The sequence below is a fragment of the Melanotaenia boesemani genome, chromosome 3 (genome assembly GCF_017639745.1).
Source record: "Melanotaenia boesemani isolate fMelBoe1 chromosome 3, fMelBoe1.pri, whole genome shotgun sequence".
In the NCBI taxonomy this organism is placed as follows: Eukaryota; Metazoa; Chordata; class Actinopteri; order Atheriniformes; family Melanotaeniidae; genus Melanotaenia; species Melanotaenia boesemani.
The window spans coordinates 9,504,287-9,525,166 of NC_055684.1; the positions used below are offsets into that span (position 1 = coordinate 9,504,287).

General features: G+C 41.0%; 1 long non-coding RNA gene across 1 annotated transcript; it reads right to left on the bottom strand.

Moving 5' to 3' along the window:
* Positions 1-680: 680 nt before the first annotated feature.
* LOC121636505 lies at positions 681-2,271 on the bottom strand. Its single transcript, XR_006009732.1, has 2 exons — positions 2,232-2,271; positions 681-1,364 (listed from the first exon to the last, which is right to left on the bottom strand). It is a non-coding gene; the product is annotated as an uncharacterized LOC121636505 (long non-coding RNA).
* Between the last annotated feature and the right edge of the window lie 18,609 nt (positions 2,272-20,880).

Below are 20,880 nucleotides of genomic sequence, written 5' to 3' on the forward strand. Positions count from 1 at the left end.
AAAAACTGTGGGTGGCGCTGTTAGTAGCCGCAGAGGCATACTCAGTTGACAGGGCTCTGATTTCATAAGTGACATCATTCGAACTCTCGAGTGTATAGGGCAATAAGGGTTCAAGTGCTGCCAAAGCAGCTCCACTCTCATATTCCACAATGGCATTTTTGTGGTAGGGAGACTGGGGGTCATCTATTTTAATGGTTCTCGCAGTTCGCCCATACCTGTTCAGGAAGTCAGTTAAATCTTCCTCAGCAGCTGTGTCAGTAATCCCACTGATGATAACTGAGTTCGGAATCTTAACATTTTCTCTGTCAACTACGTCCATTTTTTCTTGGCTTGGCCTATTTATCAGGTCTGGGTTGAAAATAAACGTTGGGGGTTCAATTACTGCTCCTGGCTGGCTCGCCACTTTGTAACACCTATAGATCGTCTACGGCTTACGGGGCTCAGTGTAAGGTTCGACTACTGGAGCAATAATAAGTATGTAGTGCATTAATAACCACAGACCAGGGAATAAATTTGAACTGCCGGCTTATTATATTAATTGAACACAGAAAATGTATAACAACACTCTGACATACAGCTGACACACAATTTCAATCCACTTCTCTTTCAAGCGAACTTTTCCCTTTCTTTCCAAGTGATTTAGTTTATTAATCCTGTTTAATTTAAACCTATTTTTTCTCTGGTTTAAAGGATAATTTTTTTTCCAACCTAGGTTTTTTTCTTGTTTGCACTAAGTTCACGTTCTGTCTTTTCTCTAAGTTACTCAGCTTTATTCTGGATAAAGTTTTAGTTTTAGTTTCAAGTTCTAGTTAAACTCTTTCTTTAAATTTCAACCATTCTCAATTTTTTCTTTTGTGGTACCCAACAAAAAAACTGCTTATAATCACAACTCAGATAACACCATTACAGCATTAACAGATATGATTAACAAAACAACAGTAAATAAAATTTACAAAACTCAAAAGGATTCAGTAAAAGACTGAATAACCTTGTTTATCACAAGTAATAATCTTTGTCCCATTAACTGTCAATCCTTTGATTATCCTGAACGGTTAATCCAATGTCTGTGAATCCACTGCAGCTCTGCATAAAGATTTGGATAAATCCTACCAGTTCCTGATGAAAACCACGCAATGTCCAGGAGAGGCGCTTGGCTTCTGTATGATGCACGGTTCACGGAGTCTTTGGGTGGCTGGCCATCTTGTATCTCGAACATGGAATCCCACTCCGGTACTCGCTCAGAATTTCCAGGTCAAACCTTAATAGCCGAGTCCCGTCCGGCAACATACACAGTGTAAAACGTCACCAAGTCACGGACAGGATGAAAAAAAAAACAACTGACTCCTCTCAGAGTGCGGAAACAACTTTAAAGGTCCCATATTATACACTTTATTCCCAATCTGAGACCATTCGTTAATATCTAAATGAAATATTTCCGCCATGGTATGGACAAATCGACCCTCAGTTTGAGTGCAGCGGCTTCTCTTCACCTCCCTCTTTTTAGCAGCTTCAGAAATGTGCCGTTTATGGTGGGCGGAACCCTGGTGGAGCAGCTCAGCTGTTGGCATCACCCGTCATGAGGTGATTGACAGGTTAATATATTTTCAAGCTATCAGACTAATAAGGAACGATAAAATAACTGCCAGCTCTTACCTCTCCAGCTGTGTCACGGACAGTTGGTATTGAACCTGGCTTCAGCTTCAAACGGTTGGCGAAGCCTGCTTTCCATGCCCCCATGTTGTGGAAACAGTCCTCTTTGAAATGCTGGCCACAGACATGCAAAACCTTTGGAAGTTTTCCGGGTACATTTCCTCCAAAAATAAAATTAATCCACTCAGTCCTCGTGGGTTCAGTGGATGGAAGTAAAAAAACGTTTTCGTGTTCATTTATGCAGCCACAAACAGAACAGTGCTTCTGTCGCTTAGCCATGTCCGCTAACGAGGGTTGCCGAAGAGGGAAAAACACTGGGCGCTAGGTGATTTTTAGAGGGCGGGCTTTGAGAGCCGGTAGACGGGTCCATCGCTCTGTGGGGAGTGGTTATTGTCCCTTATGACGTCATAACGTACACGCTTTCAAACAAGCTCATTTCAGCGCTTACTTCCCTAGAGGTGGAGCAGGGGGGAGAGAGAGCGCCTGAAAGAGTTTCACACTTACGGGTCTCCTACACATGCGGGGGGACCAGTATGACTGTTCCAAAACCATTAAAAAGTGAATTTTGCATAATATGGGACCTTTAAGTAGACGATTTTTTCTGTTCTTCTCCGTGGTTTTTTCTTTTTTTTTGCAGCTCTGTAACGACCGTCTGCCCATCTTCCTCGTTCAGAAAAGAAAAAAAAAAACAGGAAGTCAACTAAAACAAATCTGGTTGGCAGTGGCGCACATGAGTCACGCTGCCATTCGGCCCTTCAAAATAAGAGTCTCAACACCCTTTTTTTTTTTTTTAGCTATTTTAAATAATAAGAAAAAGAAGTAATAACATGAATTCGCTTTTAACCACTTTCTTCAGGGTTTTAAACTCATTTTAAACATTACATCATGAAATAAAGCATTGCTCACCGTTTTAGTTATTTATTTATTTTTTTTTCTTTTATCTATTTATGGCTTAAAATGCATTTCTTTAACGACTGTTTTATTAACAGGCTTTTATATTAACAGGGTTTTGTAACCAAGGTTACACTGTACCTAGCGCCGAGAATGTGAGTGCGCGTAATGGCATCGCGTCCGCGGCCACTCACTAGTTTGGGTTATGGAAATACGAGTCTTGTCCTATAACTGTCGTGGCCTTCGGCTTGGTACCACCGCTGGGGATAAAGCTCGTTGTTTGGTTGTTGACAACCTTTTAACAAACTGTGATATACTCTGTTTGCAAGAGACATTTTTAGCACAACAAGACTTGGAAAAACTGAACTCTTTTAATGACTCATTCCATGGGGCAGGAGAATCCACAACTGACTTTAACCGGGGTATTGTCAGGGGGAGAATATCTGGATGTGTGGCAATACTTTGGAGAAAGATGCTTGATAAATGCATTACAGTTGTTAGAATGGGTGTTGATTGGTGTATTGGAGTACACTTTACATGTGCCAATAATGAATTTATTTTGCTAAATGTATACACTCCATATGAATGCCATCAGAATGAAGATGAGTATTTGAATAAGCTTGCCTGTTTAAATTCATATGTTGAAAGTAGTGCTTCCCCTTGTGTTTATATAGTGGGTGACATGAATGCTGACATTACAGATATGAATTCCTTGTTTGCTAAACATATGGTCCAGTTTTGTGAGGATCACAATTATATCTTGTCAAGTAAATTGCTGTTGCCAACTGACAGTTTTACTTATATCAGTGAGGCATGGCACACTACATCGTGGCTGGACCACTGTATTTGTACATCAGATGCTCATGCCTCTATTAAGTTTATGGATGTTTTGTATAGTGTGGTTACAGGTGACCATATACCAGTCGAATTTATTATAAATGTTGAACAATTAACTGTATTGTCTAAAAATGAAGACTCCGTGAACAAAGGGAAGCTTGAATGGTCAGCTATGTCTGAGGAAGACCTTACATCGTACTATATTAACACAGACAAACTATTAAACAACATCATTTTGCCATATGAGGCAATTAGATGTACTGATGTTAATTGTACCAGTATGACCCATAAAGGGGATGTCTGCTCACTGTATAATGATATTGTAAAAGCTTTGGTTGAATGTGGAAAACCCCTTTACAAAAGTAGAACTAAGAAAAATAATGTGATGCCTGGGTGGAACACGTATGTTGCAGTGTTTTATGAGCAGGCCCGGGAAGCTACTACAGAGTGGGCTTTGGCTAGCAGACCGAGGCAAGGCCCTGTCTATGAAAATAAAAAGTTAACTAATGCTAGGTACAAATATGCAGTCCGGTTTATCAGGCGAAATGAACAGAGTATGAGGTCTGAGTCATTGGCTGGAAAACTGTTAACTAAAAATGTCATAGACTTCTGGAAAGAAATAAGAGTTCTCAAAAGTAACAAGGCGTCCCTGCCCTGTACTATAGATGGCATTACTGGACCTGATCAGATACTGGATCGCTGGCGTCAGCACTACAGTGCTCTGTTTAACTGTATTCAAAGTGAGTAGATTATAAGCAGTAATATTGATCAAAATGAACATTTAATTATTAAAGCACATGATGTGTATCAGGCCATAAAACAGCTGCCGGACAACAAAGCATGTGGTGAGGATGGTGTGTTTGCTGAGCACCTGAAACATGCCAGTGTTAGACTCTCTCCTCTCCTGGCCCTCTGCTTTACCAGCTGCATGGTACATGGTGTGTTGCCTGACTCACTGCTGTCTATCACTCTGGTCCCTGTTATTAAGGACAAATCTGGTCAAGTGGGTAGTTCAGACAACTACAGGCCTATTGCCCTGGCTAGTATTTTGTCCAAAGTGTTGGAAAAGATTCTGTTAAGTAGGATCCAAGGGCTAATTAATACCTCAGATAACCAATTTGGATTTAAAACTAAACATGGTACTGACTTATGTATCTTTGCTTTGAAAGAAATTGTGAGAAAATATAGGAGTCAGAACTCTACTGTGCTTATGTGTTTTATTGATGCGTCCAAAGCATTTGATCGTGTCAATCATAAGAAGCTGTTTATTAAAATGAGTCAGCGAGGTGTCCCTCAGTACATACTGAGAATACTGGCTTATTGGTACACTCACCAGGTTATGCAGGTGAGTTGGGGGAGTAACCGGTCAGCTCCATTTGGGGTTAGTAATGGAGTGAAGCAGGGAGGGATTTTATCTCCTGGTCTCTTCAACCTGTTTATGGATGAACTGTCACAGAGACTAAATGCATGTAAAACTGGCTGTAGTATTGGCCTGACTCTTGTAAATCATTTAATGTATGCAGATGATCTTGTTGTATTCAGTCCTGGTAGTGCTGGTCTCCAAGACCTTCTCAACATCTGCTCTGAGTATGGCATGGAACATGATATCATTTATAATGCCAGTAAGAGTGTCATTATGATCAGTAGAACAAAAGATGATAAAGGGTTGACATTTCCCCAGTTTACATTATGTGGGAATACTCTGTCTGTTTGTAACAAATGTAAATATCTAGGTCATGTTATTACTGATGATCTGACTGATGATGCAGACATCTATAGACAGTGTCGCCTGATGTATGCACAGGCTAACATGCTCATCCGGAGGTTTGGTCCATGTACAGGTGAGGTGAAAAAGACATTGTTAAAGCTTACTGTACACCTTTATACACTTCACATCTGTGGTCAAATTATAAAAGAGCAAGCATGCGCAAATTGAATGTGGCATATAATGATTGTCTCAGACTTTTACTGAAGAAACCGAGATGGGAGAGTGCAAGTCAGTTGTTTGTGTCATCAGGGCTTAAAACCTTTCAGGCAGTTTTAAGGAATTTGATGTATACATTTATTTGTCGTGTCAATGACTGTTGTAATTCTATCATAATGTGCCTGACTAATATAAGACTCAGTGTTACACGCTACCAGTCTCAGTTATGGAGACACTGGTATAGATGTCTTCTGTAGGGTGTGTGGTGTACATTTATCAAGGCCTGCCCTAAGTAACTTTTTTGTATTTTTGTTTTGTGTTGTGTGTTGTTTTGGACTACGAGTCTGTAATAAAGTTTGATGATGATGATGAAACATTATAACTTCAGATAATATATCACAATCTTGCCAAATGCTTAAGGGATATTTACTAAGAAATATAACTCAACTCAAGTTATTAAGCTGGAAACAGTGAATAATAATGTGAATGTGAATTTAGTTTTAGTGTAAAGTTTATTTAAAACTTAGCTATATCAAATTTGCATTATTTTACATTAGTTTATTGTGTTTTATTCATGATATCATTATTATCAGTGCTTTTCAAGTATACAGTTTATTATTGTTTATGATTATGGTTATAGTAATATAACATATTAAACATATTAATATTAATATATTTATTTACCTTTATTTTGCAGATCTAAATGAAATTATTCTATGGAAAGATGAAGAAGTTTGCTGCTGTTCCAGCCCATCCGACCATCAGTGATGATGATAAAAAGGGGGAAGATGATTTAGAAAATGAATTAAATATGTTTCTATTAATGTTTTATAATATCTTATATTTGAAGTATTTTCTAGGTATTTAAATGGTATTTAAATTTAATTATCAGCATGTAACGAATTTCTTTTTAAATGTATTAACAGATTGTAGGTCTTGTTATATATCAGAGTTACACTTTAGGGTTAAAAATTTTAATTTCAAAGTATTTCAATGAGGGCCCTATAAAGGGTTAATATTACCATGCAGTCTCCTTTTTTTTCCTTTTTTTTATGAAAAGTGGAAAATGATGGCTCCACCAGGGTTCCTCCAAAGAGCTGCAGCCAGCACGCAGTCATCAAACAGGATTCCCAGCAGACCAGACATTAAGCCATGAAGACATTTTATCCCCACTGCTCTGAGAAGCTAAACATGTCAACTGATTTTAAAGCGTCACCTCATCGTATCCAAATATGGCTGCATAGAAGGATTCAGTCATAGCTTTCATGGCCTCTTTTCTGTGGATGGCATCAATCTGCATCAGAACCAGAAGTTCAGTCAATTTTGGTACAAACACAAACTCATGAACATCAACACAACCTGTGTAAATGAAGATGAACACATAAAATCTGTATTTGAAATACAACTGTACAGAAAGTATATGGATTTATAAGATTTTTTTTTTTTTTTTTTTTTTGTCAATATAAAAATATATGAAAAAAATTCTGTGAAAAAGATAAATTATATTAAAAAAATAAATTCTATTAAATAAATAAATAAATGGATCTGAGTTTTCAGGGACGTTTCTTTGTGCTCATGTCACTTTGTGTCAAAGCCAAACTAGATTTTGGTGCATCAGCACATATTTTCTCAGACCGTACAAGCAGCTGCAGGCAAACCAAACGGGAACAGGAGGCAACACTCGAGTTATTCAGGTGAGAACAGAAGGAAGATTATATAAAAGTAAGAAAAATGGTCATCTATTGGTTAAATAAGTTGACAGGTTTTGATTAATGATGGTTTTAACTGTTTAGTAATGATACTGAAGAAGAGATTCCATCCAAAGATAGACGCTGTAAATTTCATTGACTTTATATTCCTGTCTTCGAAGGTGGTCTGATCAACAGTTCTCCAGTTTTCTGAGGGTTATATATATATATATATATATATATATATATAGAAGTTTTAAAATATTATTTGTTGGCTTTAAAAGATTTGTTCACCACCTGTAAATCAGAAGGAAGAGTGTTCAAAAATCCACATTTTTAAAAGAAGGCAAAAACACCAGAGTTTGAGTAGAATTGACAATTCTTTGTTAAGCCAGTAATAAGAAAACAATAAATATCTTCTCGAGAAGGAGGCCTGTTAGCTTAGCTTCTGGTCAACTAATACACGAAGTGTCGGGACCCTTCGGTTCAGCCAAAAGACCCACCTAACTAAATTATCCTCCTCATTTATAGTGATACAAAGCATTGTGGCTATGTGCGTGCATGTGGTGCGCATTCATGTGAATGTGTATTTTGCAAGGTGGTCCTTCCTTCTTCCGGGAATTTGATTCCTCCAGGTCCTCCTTTTGGGGTATGTCAGAGCTGAAAGGAAAGAAGATGCTTCGCTCTGCCCTGTTATCTGTCTGCCTTTTTTGCTGACTTTCTTCTACCTGTTCCCACAGTTTTACACAAAGGCTGTACTTTTTAATGATTTCTGAGTTACTGGGAAATTCCGTTCTGCTAGGAGTGAATAGATAAGCAAAGAGATGCAACAATATTTACGACTACTCCCTACTGGACATCCAGAACATTGTCAAGGTCCCTGTTATTTTCTCAGTATTGAACTCAGTAACCCTGTATGAGTTTGTGTCCTGTTTGTGAATGCATTATCTGTATGCTGTGAAGAAATAATAATAATTAAGCTGTTTTCACCTCAGCACCACTATATAATGTAGCTCTATTAATTAAAATCAGAGCCTAATGCATGTTACTAAAATCTAAGGATAAAATGTAAATGAATAAATGAATAAGAATGCTTAAATGAGTAAATGAATAATAAATGAGTAAATGAATGAGAATGCTTATAAAAAATTTGCAACAACTCCCCCTGTTGGACTGGAGGATCCCTTCAGTCCACTAAACCATCCTCCTGTGTGGTTAACCCTTAAATAGCAACTGTACGAGAGATCCGTTGTCTCCCAGAGCTTCAAACCCTCATCAACCAACACAGTACTGTCTGTACCTTTAAGCAGGAATTCAGCTGCAGAAAATATGGTTAAGGGGTCTCAAACCTCTGTGTCCTCCCCTGACAGTTCTCCGTCCACGGGGTCATCAGAGTCCAGCAGGGACTGGACCTCCAGAAGGGGATACTGAGCTGAATAAGGCAGTGGAGGAGAATACTTTTTGTCAACCGCAGCCTGAATAGAACGCTCACAGAGAGAACAGATTAGTTGAATACAACAACAGCCACAGATCAATTTCATGCTGAAAAGTCGGCTTTGGAAAAAGAAAAAAGAAAAAACAAATATGGTTCAGTTCCAAATTTTGTCTTAAAATAAAACTTATGTCTGATATGATTTTAAAATCTGCTGAATTGTTTTCAGTGAGAAGATGACTTCTCATCTGTTCAGAGTTTTAAATTAATGCCTTTGCTGTAAATACAACAGTGTCCAGGTTCATTATCTGTCTTTTAAGGAATGTATGGAAATAAGACCTGTCCTCTGAGTCATTTATAGCTTTGTGTAGTTCAGCGCACATTCTCGGAAAGGGGGGTACTTTATAATTATTTATTTATTTATTTTTCTAAAGACAACTAAAATGGATAAAATAAGAAACTTGCCCTATAAGCTTAAACAGTGGTGCTTTATAATAAAAATACAATACAATTTTAGAGTATAAAAATGTAAAATTTCATTAGCTCCCAAAAAGGTCTAAGAAAGGAAAAAATTTAAACATCAAATGAATAGTAAACAGTAGTTTGTATAATCTCTGGTGATGCTCTCAATTCCTGTTCCTCTATTTCCTTCAGTCCCTCCTGGTCTGAGAGTAGCATCTGAAATAGCTGTGGTCGATAGCCAGTGACGTTTTTTGCTGCTTTATCTGCCGCTGCGTTTCCTCTGGCTTGCCTGTCCTGGCTTTTCGTGTGCGCTCTGACTTTAACAACTGCCACTTCTGTGGGTTCTAAGAGAGCCTGTGCCAAGTCCTTCATGAGTTTGGCATGTTTAATTGGTTTGTGAGTGGATGTCAGATATCCACCTTTTTCCCACTGTGGAAGTTCCATATGTACAGCATTTACAATGTAAGCAGAATCTGAAAAAATATTCACTCTTCTATGTTTTGCATATTTTAAGGCTGGAATGATAGCTTTTAGTTCAGCTTTTTGTGCTGACTTGTGTTCATCTTTAATGATTTCAGCTAGGACAGTTTCAAACTGTCCATCTTTTCCCTTTGTATTTACATCTTGGACCACTGCAAATCCAGCCCTTAACTCCCCCTGTTCGCCCCTGAAACAACAACCATCTGTAAAGAGTGAGAGATCAGGATCAGAAAGAGGTGTGGCATACAGGCCAGGGCGAAAAGATGAAAGAGAGATAACTCTGGGCACACAGTCATGTGGTTCTCCTTCAGGGAAGGCCTCAGCAGCATTAGCACGGGTGCACTCAAAGGTGATATGGGGGTGACACACAATGCGGGAAATTTTTGTGCATCTAAGAGGAGAGAGAGTGAAAGCAGAAGAGTCCAACAAAGCTCTAACTCTATGAGGAGTGTGTACAGTGAGAGGATGACACTGAACCACAGGGGCAGACTTCACCAGTAGAGCAGCGACAGCTGCAGTTGCGGTGACACAAGTTGGCTGTCGGACCTCCATGGGGTCAAGTGTGACACTGTCATAACGAAGGATATTGCGTGATCCCTCCTTAAGTTGATATAAGACAGAATGAGCATGTTTTCCTGACAATGAGGTGTCCAAGTGAAAAGGTAAGGAGTAGTCAGGTCTGGCCAATACAGCCGCAGAGGCCAGATCCTGTTTAAGGGAAATGAAGGCTTCCTCAGCTGTAGTAGTCCATGAGAGTGTGGCTTTAAGATTACGGTGACCAGCCTCTGTGATCATGGCTCTGAGAGGACTGGTGCGCTCCGTGTATGAGGGGATATGATTTTTGCTATATCCCACTAAGCCAAGAAAAGAAAGCATGTCCTGAACAGTAAGAGGTTTGTTAGCATGAAGAATGGCATTTCTGTGATCAGGAGAGACAGTCAGATTCTGGCCAGAAATAAGACGTCCCAAAAACAGAACTTCAGGTCTGCAAAACTGCATTTTATCTTTTGAAACTTTGAAGCCACCATCTGCCAGTTTCTGTAGCAGGGACATGGTGAGGTTAAGACAGCTTGTCATATCCGTTCCAGCCACTAGGAGGTCATCTACGTACTGTTAAGAGAGTGGTACCTGGAGGAATATCCAAGTCCTCCAGAAAAGTTCTGAGACATTGGTTAAAGATCCCAGGGCTCAGGACCCAGCCCTGAGGAAGAACACGATAAGTGTATTGCTGTCCTTCGAAGGTGAAAGCAAAGAGAGGTTGAACTGATGGGTGTAGAGGAATGTGAAAGAAAGCATTCTTCAGATCAATGACAGAGAAAAACTGGAACTGGGAGGTGATGGAGTTCAGGCAGGTACAGTAGTAGCGGTTTAAAAGTTCCCCTGTTTCCATGATGGGTCCTTGACTGGTTCTTGACTGGTCCTTGACTGGTGCTTGACTGATCCTTGGCCGATCCTTCACAGGTCTGTGGGGGTAATGTAATCCCCCGCAATGACGTCGTCAGCGAGGCTCTGCCCCTAAGCAGCCCAAGTAAAAAAACAGCTGCAATCCCTCTTTTGTCCACGGGGAGGAGCAGTGATTTGATATTGCTGCTCTCTAAACAGTTTATAATGAGCTGTGTCGCTCATTTGTTGCATTTTTGCCAACATTTAAAAAATGATTTGATTTGAAAATGGCATCAAATAAATGTATCAAAAATGCCGACATGTGTAGCTAATGGTGTTATGAGGCAAAACACAACCTCCTCAAGTCGGCTAAGTGGTGAATGTCACTAGCAGCGAGCTTTCTAAACATCCCGAGGAGCGCTGCCAGCGGTCATTTGACTGCAACGTAAGTTTTTCACAGTGGGGGTTGATACAGCTGCTGCATAACTGAATATTGACAAAATCATAACGTAATATCGGCAGGTAAAAATAACATAATACTCATAATGTGTAAAGCAGGGATCACAAAAGTCCGGACCCAGCCCAACCTATATTCTGAATTAGGCCTCAAAGTGCTATTATCCTAAGTAGTTTTTTTTTTTTTTCATAAATCTTCCATAGATAAGTAAATAAATGGGTTATACTGTCAAATGAAGTGTCCCTGGATTTTATTCATAGCGATCTAGTGATAAAACGTGATAAAACGTCATACAGCTGTGTCTCAGCGGTGGGACAGCCGCCTGCCTGCTGTCTGAAGCAGGCACATGCGCAAAGGCTGGTAGGAATGACAGGAACCAGCAGCCTATCAGCACACAGGGTTTGTGATCTTACAGCCAATCAGAAGCAGAGTAGGGCGGGCATTTATTTCAACTCCATAGCCGTGATATACGACAGTTTGGCTGAGAAAGAGTCTCCCTGAGCGGCTCTGTGGAAGTTTAGACGTGCTAAACTGCTCGTAAATATTGATGTGTTTACTTTTCCAAACAAGTAAGCAGGTAAAACTATAGACAACAACTATCTAATAAAAGTCCTAAAATACCTCAGCCGTTTAGTTTTTAATACACTATGCATGATAGCGTGACTGGCGGTCATCAAAAGACCGCTGGCGGCGCTTCCAGTGTTTAACACTAGAAAACCCAGAGATTTCTTACCCCTCTACCATGCCCAGAGTACAACCAAAAGGCTGCCCGGTTTGAAATTAACAATTCAATGGCCAACAATTAGCACCTTTACATTTGTAAACACAGCCATTACCTGCCGTTAGCTGTTCAAGCATACTCCTTGGGGGGAGGAGTGTGCATCAGCTGTGTTCTCCGTTCCTGGACTACAAATCCGGCGGCAGAAAACTCTGCTGCGCAAATACCAGCGTAAAATAAACTTTCATATTTCTCTGTGTTGTTGTAGTATATTCAGATGATAAAACAACAATATAATAAAAAAGAAGACTCGAAAGGAGGAACCGCGGTGCAGTAGGCTATGGCACACGTTAACGTTAAAAAGCACACTGCTTGTTGTAAATACTTGGTTTATGCTTTAAGAGGTAAATATTTTGGTTAACATGTTGAAGAAATATCATTGTTTCTTTTTTCATCTCTTGCTATGCTATTGAATTTGGCAACATTAACATGGAAATTCACTGCATTAGGACCAACTAGCCATACTGAATTTCTGGTAGCATGACAACACAAACTGGACTCGTTTGACCACTCTTACCCAATGTGCAACAATCACAAAACTGGGTCACTGCTTCAGCTGCCTTATTGCGGCTCATTTACGTATCAATCCACAGTCAAAGTGGTGGTGGAGGAGCCTAGGAGATGGTAATTTTCTGGAGCAAGTGCGAATGTTGAAGAAGGCGCATGTTCAAGTTGGGGGCTGAGTACCTTTTGGAATGGTAATCAGAGCGTAATAGGTTAGCCAGACAGTTATGTAATCGGCGAGACTGTTCTTTTCCCGAAACAAAAAAGGGAGAATATGCTGGGTTACATTGTAAATACATTAATCAGAATTTTACTGAATTAACTATGATGCAGTATTAAATATTTGCTCATTGATAATTTATGTGTAGAAGTGTTGTTCGTGTCATCAGAACATTTTGTGTAAATACCAGGATGGTTTGATTTACGTCATTTACGTGACTTAATAAATTTATTTTACTTCTCCAATTGAAATTATGGAAATTATGTGTTGCCTACATATTTGACCATCTGTGATACCCTGATTGACCTATTCGTTCATCATAGGCTACAGCAGAAATTTTCTTTACTCGGTTTCTTTACGCATTAAATGCAATGCTTAGGGGCAGTTGTTGTTTTAAACCAGCAAAGCGACTAAAACCGACATGTAAACGTTGTTTCTGAGCAGCATGAGCTGTTTTACAACATCCGCAGAAAGGAAACGTCTGTTTCTAAACAATAAAGTGCCGCTGAGATGAGCCGCACTGCTGTCTGTCTGATTTGGATCTCCTTGGGGCGGCATGGCTCAGCAAGGTAGAGCGGTCGTCTCGTAACCCGAGGGTTGCCGGTTCGATCCTCGGTCAAGTCGGGTTCATGTCGAGGTGTCCTTGGGCAAGACACCGAACCCCTAATTGCTCCTGATGGGTCGTGGTCGAGCGCCTTGCATGGCAGCTTCCGCCGTGAATGTGTGTGTGAATGGGTGAATGTGATGTACTGTATAATGTAAAGCGCTTTGGGTATCATCCCAGGTACAGAGAAGCGCTATATAAATACGGACCATTTACCATTTTGCAGCTGACAGTGGCGTCGTAGTTTATGAAAAAGGTTTATTACACTCCAGCAGTATTTTTCATTACCTGAAATTGTACATTTTTAAATGGAGATTTACAATGAATAAATTGTGATCCAGTATTTGAAAGGTTTTATTAACCTACTAGCATTCATTTCTGAATAAAACAATTGCCAGCGCACAAGCATGTTACAATTTCACATTCCACGTCAAACGATGATTATGTATTAAGTTTTATGCATTTTTATGAATTGTGACTGGCCATCAGAAGGTGCTTTGAGTGGCGCCTCTGCCGGTCAGTGTAAATTCAGATAAAATCTGACAGACTACGGGCGATGAGAAGTCTGTGAGAGAAGCGCCATCTTCTGGGTCTACCCTATATTACAAGGAATGGGTGGAGTTTGATTAAAACATCGACACTCCCAGGAGAAGGAGGGGGGCCTCTCCGGCGGCTGGAAGTCGGAAGGCAGCTGGCTGGAACTGGAATGGAACTGGGCTGGAAGCCAGCAGGTATTCGGCTGGCTTTCAGCTTGGATGGGAACTTTTAAACCGCTACTACTGTATAAGGATTAGGGACTGCTGGTGGTTTGGTTTTGGTTATCTGGTTAATGAGTCTGAGGTCATGTGCCATTCTGAAAATGTCAGTTCCTGGTTTGGGGACAGGAAGAATAGGAGTGTTCCAGGAAGAAGAGGTAGGATAAATAACCTGTTTAGCTTTGAAATCAGCAACGACAGGTCTCAATCCAGCCATAGCTTTTTCAGAAATGGGATATTGAGCTCGAAAGACAGGTTTGGGGGACTCATAGTCAAAAGTGACAGGGGAAACCTTCATAGGTGTTCCCACATCACCAGGCCCCTCAGCCCACAGGGAAGAGGGCAGAGTGGAGCAAAGAAAATCTTTATGTGGATGGTCAGTTTTTTCACGGCCATGCTGTCTGTCCAAAAGAAGAGTTTCAGGTGTAGCTTTGTCCTGAGTGAGGGAACAGATTTTGTACAGTGAGGTGGAAGGAGAAAACAAAACCTGGGGCAGCTGAGTGTTTACCCAGTCAGAAGCATCTGAGGCCTGCTTACACATAGGGCCTAAATCTTTAGCAGAATGAGCAGGACTGACTGCCAGAGTGACATGAGGTGCTGCAGAAGGAGACATTTCATAAAAGGATAACTGTTCAGGGGTTAAATCAATTAGAGCAGCCACACCTTGGGGGCCCAAAACAATGCCAGAGCCAGACAGGTCCCAGGTCCCCACAGCCTCATCTGTCCATCTGTGATAATAATCAGTGCTGGTGTCCCAGCGATCATATAACATAGTACAGTGAGGAGGGTCAGGAGGGGGGCCGTAGGGAGCATGGTGATGGATCCAGGGGGACCATTGAGGATACAGGGTGAGCAGTGACTGTGGTGAAGGTGTGAGGTCATCCAAAAGAAGCCAATATATACGTGCATGTTCAGTTTGCATGCTGGGTGCAGAAGCAGGAGGGGTGGAAAGAAGCCATTGTCCATGTGAGGCAGAATGAATGAGACCAGAGTTGCAGTCCACTATATTTCCATTAGGGAATTTGACAGTCACTCCATCTGGAGAACAAAGAATTTCTGCTCTCAGCTTAGTGAGGATGTCTCTGCCCATCAGTGGGACTGGGCAGTGTGGAGAGGAAACATAGCGATGTTCAAAATGATATCCAGCTGCCTCAGTGGGAAGAGAAAAAGTTAGTGGCAGATATTGAAGAGTCCCAGAGAAGCCAGTGAGTGCCAAAGTGTCAGTGGATAAAAGTTCGGGTGAAACAGAGGTTAAAGTGGACCATTTTGCCCCTGAATCTACCAAGCAAGTCACAAACTTTCCACCCACTCTGACGGTCATCATGGGCTCTGCCTCCTCACCCATGACTGGATAGGCTCCTCCTGGGCATCCCTATTGCTGAGGTATCCACCCTCCAGTTCCAGGAGGAGGTGGTGGGGGCGGAGCTGCAGAGGCATAGGGTGCCTGATGTGGGAGTGGCTGAAGGAAGGGACACTCCCTCTGCCAGTGTTCAGTCTGTCCACAACTGTAACAACCCTGCTGTCCTGGCCCACCCCTTCCTCGTCCACCACGCCTAGGGCCACCCCTTCCACCGCGTCCCCTGAAATTTCCCCGCCCCCTAGGAGGGCCGGAGTATGGAGGATAATAGGACTGCTGCGTAGCTGGGGGAGAGGCCTGTGGAGCTGTAGTCACCGGGGCCTGAAGTGGAGTAGGGGGCGTGGCTACCATCTGTTGCTTGCCTTTTTTCTCTCTGTTTACATCATCTCTGAGTTCTGCTAACTGAAGTTTCAACACTGAGACCTCCATCTCCTCTTTGTGATTCTGCTGTTCCTTCTGCTTTTTGTCATACTGATTAAGATGATGCTTAGCAAACATGCAATAACGCTCAAAAGCTTCTGAAGGGAAAAGGTCAGGCTGGTCCCCTAATTTGTCCTTAACCTCAATAGGGAGGCCAGACTCAAACGCCTGCTTAAACAATGAACAGTGGACCTCACTACGGCTGGGGTGATGACCCACCCTGTCAGTGTATGTAGTAATGCATCTCAGTACATAGTCCTCTGGTGTCTCTTTGTCATCTCTCTGGAAAGTCATTTTAGCTACATCACCCGCAGGAGGGGGAAATGTTCTGTCAAGTGCAGCTGACCATGCAGTAGCATAAGGTCCCAAAGGGGTGTCATTAGGATGAGTAAAAGTTCCTGCCAAGTAATCAAGTTCTCTGAGAGTCAGAGTGGATGTACAAGAGGCAACCATCCCTCGCACATCTCCCAGAGCCAATTGAGTCCCTGCAGTAAGAGAAATCATTTTGTTCCACCACATCAGTCCCCCAGAAGTGAGAGCAGGCAACTTAGAAGTAAGAGAATGCATATCTGTCAAAGAATAAGGCTTGTAAACTGAGCCTCCAGCTTGGTGTTGCATCAGAGGAAAATTTCCTCCAAGTCGCTGTGGCATGTTCTGAAAGTATGGTGGGCCCAATTGTGGCTCGGTGGAAAGAGAGCTCTGCGGTTCCACTGAAGAAATGTTTTCTGTACTTTTAAAAGTAATCAAGTCAGAAGTGGCCATGCTGGCAGAGGGAGCGGGGTCCCGAGAAGAATGCCACAAAGAAGTGGAGTCATGAGTGAGCTGTTGATGGTTCTGTCTAGAAATGTCCTCCATCTGCTGCAGAAAGGGCTTCGTGCTGGCTTTTACTGGAGTGGCACTCAAAACTCCTGCCACTGTCATAGAAAATGTTCCGTCTGAACCAGAAAGAGGTTCAGTTTGGGAGCAAGATGTGTGCTCAGTCTCCTGAGGGTGGTCTATAAGCTGACTAGTAACATTCCTTCTGCTAGAACTGTCCCTCTTATCCTGCTCCATTGATGTAGAATGGAGAAGTCCTGCAGGACTCAGTGATGGATACAAGGTAGTATGAGAAGTCAAAGAGTCTGCCCGAGCCTCCTCACAATCCAAAAATCCTCCTTTTACATTAAGGATTGGTGCCTGAAGAGCAGGGCTTGGAGAGGTCTGATAAGGAGGTAGACCAGGACGGGAGGGAGAAAAGCTCGACTCCCCGTGTCTGCTACGCTGGTGTCGCTGAAGTGCATACAATGCTGTTGTAGTAATATAGATATGATGAATAAAAGCTCTCCAATTCTCTGCTTCTTCAAATTTTTTCTTCTTCTTACCCTTATTAATCCTACTCGCATTTTCCATGTCTTTCTTAACAACCTCCTTAGCTCCTTCTGCCTCAGATCCTGCACATTTTAACCATGTCAAAACTTTCCGAGGGTCAGGGTTTTTCACATTCACCTGGCTTGTCTGCATTTTAGTCACACAATCTGACCAAAAAAAATCAAACTCTTTTTCTTTGCCTGCAATGCTTGACTGGGCTTGATTTTTTACACGAGTTAAAAAGTTGTCTTTTTTGCCCTCCGCAGGAGGGACTTGCTCTGCTGAAATAGACATGTTATAAAATATGGACTCTGATGTATGTGAATGGATCTTGTCCCCGGGTTTGCTACCTTCACAGCACCTGCGAGATCACAGATCAACCTACTTCACCAGACCACTGGCTTATGTTAACACCGCTAGGTTTCCACCAGTGCGATGCTTCAGTCAAAATGTTCACTCAGCGTCCGGTGTGATATTCGCAAAACCCGGTTTTAATTCTCCACACAACAGAAGTCAACAATCAATGCAGTTTTCCCTCACAGAGCAGAAACATTTATCCAGTAAAAGGTCTGCTGTCTCAATCCTCTACTGTCCGGAATTAAATGAAGACAGCAGAGAGTTTTTTTTTTTTTTTTTCCAAAACACTTAAAGCTCTGTGTTTAAAAGCCTCCCCACAATACAATTCTCCCACAATGCAGAAATATCACAATGACACATGCAAAATCAGCATAGCAAAATCAATGAAGTTCTCAATGAAAAAATGTCACAATGTCACATGCAAAATTACCATAGCAAAATCACTAAAGCTTTGAATACACTCACAATGCAAAAATGCCACAACGCTGCATGCAAAAATCACCACAGAAAAATCTCTAAAGCTCTAATAACACTCACAATGCAAAGATGTCACAATACAGTATGCAAAATACCATAGCAAAATCACTAAAGCTCTGAATACACTCACAATGCAGAAATAGCCCAAAACAGCATGCAAAATACCATAGCAAAATAACTGAAGCTCTGATTTACACTCACAATGCAGAAATATCACAATGCTTTAAGCAAAATCACCACAGCTTCTCAAAACACTTCTGAAAACACTCACAATGCAAAAATATCACAATGCTTTAAGCAAAATCACCTCCTTCTGAGCTGCTGCTGTCCGGTTCTAGAATAGGACAGCGCAATCCCACACTTTTAAGTTATTATCTTCAGTTGCTCTATGTTCTGTGTATCAAAGCCACCACAGTTTGCTCTACATACAATTTATTTATATATATATATATATATATATATATATATATATATATATATATATATATATATATATTTTCTTCCCCACTATTATTGTTGTAATTATATATTTATCTTAATATTTATATTTATATTTATAAATTATTATTCATAAGACATTAGACAAACATAAAACATACAACGGGGTACCCCAAAACTAGAAAGGGACTCGAACCCTTTTTTACTCACAGGAGGACTCCAACCTCCTGCGGTGAGGACTGACACCTCACTACCAAAGGGGACTCGAACCCCAATATCTCACAAGAGGACTCCAACCTCCTGCGGTGAGGACTGGCACCTCACTATCAAAGGGGACTCCAACCCCAATATCTCACAAGAGGACTCCAACCTCCTGCGGTGAGGACTGGCACCTCACTATCAAAGGGGACTCCAACCCCAATATCTCACTATAATGAATTGCTTTCCTACAGACTGGCTTTTCACTCACCAGAGTGAGGGTTCAGGATGTCTGATAAATTTGGTTAAAATCAATCTGCAGTATTCAGTACATTAAGTACAACAGGTTACTGCTTACCTTTAGTGTGGTGGGCGCCCAGACTCAGACAGCCCGAATCCTGCTCTTGATGCTCTCCGTTGCCGTTCTTAGTGGATCACGTCGTTGGTCACCAATTGAAGTTTTAAAATATTTCTTTGTTGGCTTTAAAAGATTTGTTCACCACCTGTAAATCAATCATCAGAAGGAAGAGTGTTCAAAAATCCACATTTTTAAAAGAAGGCAAAAACACCAGAGTTTGAGTAGAATTGACAATTCTTTGTTAAGCCAGTAATAAGAAAACAATACATATCTTCTCGAGAAGGAGGCCTGTTAGCTTAGCTTCTGATCACTAATACACAAAGTGTCGGGACCCTTCGGTTCAGCCAAAAAGACCCGCCTAACTAAATTATCCTCCTCATTTATAGTGATACAAAGCATTGTGGCTATGTGCGTGCATGTGGTGAGCATTCATGTGAATGTGTATTTTGCAAGGTGGTCCTTCCTTCTTCCGGGAATTTGATTCCTCCAGGTCCTCCTTTTGGGGTACGTCTGAGGTGCGTCAGAGCTGAAAGGAAAAAGATACTATGCTCTGCCCTGTTATCTGTCTGCCTCTCTGTGCTGACCTCCTTCTACCTGTTCCCACCGTTTTACACAAAAGGCTGTACTTTTTAATGATTTCTGAGTTACTGGGAAATTCCGTTCTGCTAGGAGTGAATAGATAAGCAAAGAGATACAAAAATATTTACGATTTACTCCCTAGTGGCCATCCAGAACATTGTCAAGGCCGCTAATTCTCAGCTGTTTTCTCAGTATTGAACTCAGTAACTTTATATGAGTTTATGTGAATACACTATCTGTAACCTGCAAAGCAATGATAACAATTAAGCTGTAGTTCTATTAAAAGCAAAGCCTAATGCATGTTACTAAAATCTAAGGATAAAATGTAAATGAATAAATGAATAAGAATGCTTAAATGAGTAAATGAATAATAAATGAGTAAATGAATCAAAATGCTTATAAAATATTTGCAACACCCTCCTACATGCTGCCTGATGGCAGCACTGCTCCGTTAATATATTTTTTTTAGGACAATTCATTCAAGTTCTTCCAAAATCCAAATCCAAAACCACGTTCACGTACATGTTTGTATATCATACTTTTATGCTATCATTATTATTAGAATAGAATAGAATAGAATAGAATAGAATAGACGTTTATTGTCATTGTAACATGTAACATATACAACGAAATTAAGAGTGCCCAAGAGTCAAAGTGCAGTACAGCAACATACATTTAACATTCAACCATAAAAACATTTAAAAGGATAAAAGAATTTAAAAGGAAACAACCAAGTTAAAAAAAACTAACTAATCTTCCACGCAGTCGACCTTATACTTATCTTGTACATTTTGCATGTAAACAGCAGTGATATTTATTGGACTGTGTAACAGCCTGCAAAGAATTTATTTGAGGTTGTTTATGGTGGTTACAGCCACAGGATAAAAGCTGTTTTTTAATCTGTTTGTTCTGGCTCTGATTGATCTGTACCTTTGTCCTGATGGTAACAGCTCAAACAGGCAGTGTCCAGGATGTGATGTGTCCTTTAAAATGAGTTGTACTTTCCTGAGGCAACAGGAACTGTGTAGTTCTTCCAATGTGGGGAGAGGGCATCCAATTATCTTCTGGGCCATGTTTATGGCCCTCTGGAGAGCTGTCCTTTGAGCCACAGTGCAGCTGGGGAACCAAACACCTATGCAGTATGTTAAAATACTTTCTGTGGTGCACCGGTAGAATGACAACAGCAGTCTCTGGTTGACATTGTTCTTCCTCAGTACCCTGAGGAAGTAGAGTCTGCTGAGCCTTCTTCCGCAGCTCAAAAGTGTTTGTGCTCCAGGTGAGGTC